This window comes from Sceloporus undulatus, chromosome 10 (genome assembly GCF_019175285.1).
Source record: "Sceloporus undulatus isolate JIND9_A2432 ecotype Alabama chromosome 10, SceUnd_v1.1, whole genome shotgun sequence".
Classification (NCBI taxonomy): domain Eukaryota; kingdom Metazoa; phylum Chordata; class Lepidosauria; order Squamata; family Phrynosomatidae; genus Sceloporus; species Sceloporus undulatus.
Window position 1 is genome coordinate 6,922,439 of NC_056531.1, and position 5,811 is coordinate 6,928,249.

The following is a 5,811-nucleotide window of genomic DNA, read 5'->3' on the forward strand; positions in this document are numbered from 1 at the left end:
CCCTAGCTCATAGTCAGTTCAGTGTATATTTAGAATTGTGCGTAAACAGAGCTGATGAAAGCATTTGAGGAGTCGTAGGTGTTGGCGATAGGTGACCCATGTTTCAGACCCATAAAGGAGAATAGACAGTACAATGGCTCTATACACACTGATTTTAGTGCTTTGCCTCAAGTGTTTGTTACTCCAGACTCTTTTGTGAAGCCTTCCGAATGCAATATATGCCTTTGCTAGTCTGTGATTGATCTTGTTATCAGTCTTGGCATCTGAGGAGATGATGCTTCCCAGGTAGGTGAGCTGCTGGACGGATTTAAGCACAGATTTGCCAACAGTGATGTGGAGATGGTAGTGTTTTTCTTGAGATGCAGGCTGGTAGAGAACTTCCGTTTTCTTCAGGCTGACTTCCAGCCCAAAAAGCTCTGTGACTGTAGCAAAACAAGATATTAGGTGCTGCAGAGCTGCTTTTGTATGGGCAACGAGGGCAGCATCGTCAGCCAAAAGCAGCTCATGGAGTCATAGTGTGAGTCCTCAGGCGACTTAAGTTAAACAGGCTACCATCAGTACAATAGCGTATATAAATGCCGTCTTCTTCTTTGAGATCTGCCGTAGCCCTTTGGAGCATCATCCTGAAGAAGATTGTAAATATAGTTGGAGCGAGAACACAACCTTGTTTCACACCAATAGTTATTAGAAAGGGCTCCAAGAGAACATCACCATTTCTGACTTGACCTTGCTGGCCTTCATGTAGCAGTATAATCATTTTGAGGAATTTTGGGGTGCATCCTAGTCTTTCCAGGATCTGCCACAGACCTTTTCTACTCACAGTGTCGAAGGCTTTGGTGAGGTTGACAAATGTTACATAGAGTCCTTTGTTCTGCTCTCTACTTTTCTCTTGAAGTTGTCTAAGGGCAAATACCATATCTGTAGTGCTCCTATTAGCTCTAAAGTCGCATTGGCTTTCAGGGAGACATTCTTCTGCAATAGCAGATACTAATCTGTTCAGGAATATCCTTGCAAGGATTTTTCCAGCAATGGAGACCAGTGTTATACCTCAATAGTTTGAGCAATTGGATTTTGCTCCTTTTTTCTTATACAGGGTGATGATGACTGCATCTCAGATAACTGATGGCAGTTTGCCTTTTTCCCAGCAACTCACAAGGAGCTCGTGGAGTTTAGCATGGAGTACATGACCTGCGTATTTCCAAGCTTCAGGTGGAATTCCATCAATCCCAGCTGCCTTGCCATTTTTCATCTCCTGTATGGCCTTAAGGGTCTCTTCCAAAGTGGGAGCTATGTCCAATTCATTTTTCATCGGTTGTTGTGTCATATGTTGAATAACTGAGCCTTGGACTACTCGGTTGGCACTGAAGAGACTTTGAAAATGTTCAGCCCATCGGTTCAAAATGGAGGCTTTATCTGTGATTAGTGTTTGACCATATGTACTGTATAGGGAGCTTTGGACCTGATATGTGGGTCCAAGATGTATCCTTTCAGCCTGTGCAATGGATTTTTCTGGTGGAGCGCAGCGTGCACAGAACTGGCCTCACCCTTTAAACCAGAGGTTCGTCTGCTGAGGCCTTGACAAGCATGGACGGTGGCAGTGAGGTCCTCGGGTTGTAGGTTTGATTAGAGTTTCCTTCTCTTAGATGGTTGACCTTACAGGGTTAGATGAGCACCATCTGCCTGGGTTTGGGATTAGAGTTTTCCTTCTCCTAGGATGGTTGCCATAAGGCTAGAGAGCCCATCCTGCCCTTTGGCGCTCTTGGTCGGACCCTTCAGTTGTGATCTGTCTGGCATGGGAGGCCCTACCAGTGGCTATTATACCATCGCCAGCATAGCTCGCAATTTCATTAGGGTATGCAAGCCTCTCCCCCACCACAAGGGGGCGTCAATGGAGAGGACTACTACTACTACTACTAATAATAATAATAATAATTTTTTTGCAAGAAAAATAGCGAACTGTCTATTTGCTGTCTGTTTATCTGGAAGGAAATTGTATAGTACCTTCCTACGAAGCATAAATACCACTGAAACTGAACGGTTCCCGTTCCTTCCTCCTCCTCCTCCTCATCCTCATCCTTCCCCTTCCCGTCCTTAGGTGTCCTTTACACACACACACAACGGTCCTCCCTCACCTCCTTGAGTGTGTTCCTCCTCCTCCTCCTCCTCCTCCTGTGTGCTCCAAGCCACAGCTTCCAAACGGTTTCCAAACAATCACTGTCACTGCCCTGCCACTGCTGCTGCCTGCCACTTTGGGGCTCATTGGCACAGACAGGCAGCAGCACCGTGTTTCTGCCACTGCCTCCTCTTCACTGCCACCACTCCTGCCTCCTCCACAGTTGCTGGTGGGAGTGAGTACTGCTGGACACCTAGCAGAACTTTCTGGGTGGGAAAAGGAGGTAGAGGTGGCCATTTCTTCACCCCCATCAACAGCTGTGGAGGAAACAGGAGTGGTGGCAGAGAGGCGGTGGAGGTGGCAGAAACAACGTGCTGCTGCTACTGCTGCCTGTCTTTGGCTGACCCCCAAAGAGATGGGCAGCTGCAGTGTCAGTGTCTCAGAAGCTGCAGCTGGCCTGGTGGGAAGGGAGAGGCAGCGGTGGCAGGCACCAGGGGCTCCACACTTTAGCCTCCGCTGCTTCAGCCAGCCCAGAAAGGCAAGCTGCCCCCACTGTTTACCCCCAATCACTGGCAGAGAGCTATGGGGGTCAGCTGGAGGGGTCTTTTATGTACAGTGAGTGACCACCCCATTGCACACTCCCTCCCAGTTGTCACCTAGTGCAGTGTGCACCCACCACACAGCCCTAGTGACGCCTCTAAGTGCAGGCTATGTCTGATGCACAGAAGCTAAAATTTCCAGTTCCTAATTTGCTTCTTAGCAGTTGTCTTATGGAAAGAATATTGCCAAAGTACCGCTGAGAGCCCACATGGTGGTGCTGTGGGTCTGTGCAAGCTCTAGCTTGCATAATGTCAGTCATATATAGTAGTTCTCAAACCAAACATGGATCACTGTTGTTTGAACAGGGAGGCCTAGGAGATGAAAAAAACTGCAAAAATTAAAAAACAACAGCCCAAAACTCTGGTTCTTTATTAACTTGTACTGCTTAGCAATATATCTAACACTCGAGTCCCTCATCCATTCCATTTGCTTTTGTATGTGTGCAGATCAAAAAGCGATGTATCTAATTTTGAACAGAACTACAGAAGTCCTTCTTGTACTTCACAGTGGACAGAGTTTCTAATCCACATGGCAGCAGATGAAAATATCTAATCCAATCTGTTCCCTTGCTCCTTTCCTTGATGGTTTAGCAAATGAACGTAGTAATGTTTGGTATCAATATGAAGCAGAGTGCAGTGGAGCTAGTACAATATGAGCTTGTGGCAGAAACAGGAGAAAGTACTCAGCGTGCTCTTCTAAGGAAAAAAAGAAAAAGAAAACTTGATTTATGGTTTCAGGCAATCCACCTTGGGACAGGAAAGGAGAACAGCAAAAGAAGTTTACTTCAATATACTTAAATACATGTGTGAATGTAAGCCATAATGAAGCTAGTGCCTTATGAATGCTCCCTTCCCAGACTATAAAAGGGAAACAAAAGACTACTTTCTTAGGAGAAGGTAGGAAGTGACCTCTCAAAGTAGTTAGTAAAAAGGCTTGAGTACATAGAGAAAAGAGAAGACAAAATGGCAGGCATTCCCTCTGTAGAGTCCCCTCTCATACTAATCTCTTTTCAAGCATTGATGCCTCTTTGCTCTCAACATAAGCATCTTAAGAGGCCAGACGTTGTGCCAAAGCTGCGCTTCAGTCCTTAGTACTGGATCGTGGCTTTGTTATTATTATTATTAACCTTTATTTATGAAGCGCTGTAAATTTACACAGCGTTGTACATGCAATCTTTTTAGTTAGGCGGGTCCCTGCCCTCGGGCTTACAATCTAAAAAGACATGACACAGAAGGAGAAGGGAGTGGTGACGGGAAAGGGTAAGAGGTCCAGCAGTTCCTCTCAACCTCCGAGGCCTGGACCAAGGCAGATGGACTGAAGGGAGGGCTTGGCTTCAAAATGGAAGGTTAATCATTATCCAGGGAAAATACATACTCACAAGTAGGATAATACATATACAGTACGTAGCAATACAGGAAATGGATCGATAAGCAGCCAACAACAGAACATCAGATAGTAAGCGACAATTATGCGATGCCTGGGAAGGCTTCTCTGAATAGGATGGTTTTCAACTCCGTTTTGAAGCTGGTTAAAGAAGTGATGGCTCTTGCTTGTGGAGGAAGAAGGTTCCAGGAGTGAGGGGCAGCAAGTGAAAAGGGGCGAATCCGGGATGGGGCAGAGGAAATCCTGGGCTGGGACAGGAACCCTTGACTACCAGAACGGAGGGCCCTGGTGGGAAGGTGAGGAGAAAGAAGGTCTGATAAGTAAGGAGGGGCCAGTCCATGGAGGGCTTTGAATGTCAACAGCAGGAGCTTATACTGAATGCGGAAAGGGAGAGGGAGCCAGTGAAGGGATGCCAACACAGGAGAGATGTGGTCAGAGCGGTGGGTGGAAGTGATAATGCGTGCAGCTGAATGCTGGACAGAGATTATGGCTTCTGGCCTCTTAGGACGCATGCATCATTTAAACAGCATACCTCCAAAGTGACCCAAAGCAGTTTTATTTTGGCCTGTCTGTTTGGGCCCTTAGTTGAATGTAGAGGCTGAGATATAAGCAATTAGCAATTTTAAAAAATGTATTTTTTTTTCTATTGAACTATGAGCTAGTGTAGCATAGCACTGGATTCTGGGAAACCAGGGTTCAAATCCCCACTCAGCCATGGAAATACCTTAGGCAAGTTACAGTCTTAGAGGAAGGCAATGGCAAACCTCCTCTGAGTAAATCTTGCCAAGAAAATCCTATGACAAGGTTGTGGTAAATCAGAGTGGACGTGAAGGCACATAACACAACTGTTGGCAGTTATGACAGTACTCTTGCTAATTAATGCAAACACTCTGATGCTCCTTATAGTTGCACCTCTAAAAATATACATTGGCAAGTGGCGAGGACAAAGAGCGGCATTCAGAGCCTGAAATTCTAGATCTGTAAGAGAACGCTGAAAGGGGAAGACAGACAATTTGGTCTGCTGCGGCAATATCTGGCAGTGATCCAGCTGAACATAATTAGCAGAACAAATGGAACATGATTATATTTAATAAAGAGCTTAGTTTGTGGCCTCCAAACAAGCAGAAAAAAGAGTGGCAGGGAAGAACTGAGGAGTATGTTAGTGGGAACTGGGAACAGCAAGGGGAAAGCGCCACTGCCGCAGCATCAGTGCTCATTTGTCATGCAAAGTGAACTAATGTCCCTTCTGTTGCTGGTGCTCTGACCATAATTACCTATGGTTCTGAAGTGTTCTTTTTTAAATGAAAAGTGGGAAGTTGATATTCAGAGCAAATGGAATGTGCCTCAGACCCCTTTGTTATTGCCTGAAACCCATCTGCTATGGGTGAGAGAGAAGTACATGACCACAAGAAAAGCTCTATAACAGTACCTTTGGTTTCTCTGTGACTTGGCTTAGGATTTCTGGATAACAGATGGATATTGCTTTGGGATGAACACCGGCAGACCCGTGTGTTGGCTTCCTTGTCCTCATATCGAACCTGTGTAAATACCCTCAGTATCCATGAGGGATCCAGACACACACATACACCCCGTGGATACAATAGCAGCGCGGCCATGCAGCCGTCCCGCCATTGGGGACAATGGGACTGAAATCCTTCTTCCTTCCTTCCTTCCTTCCTTCCTTCCTTCCTTCCTTCCTTCCTTCCTTCCTTCCT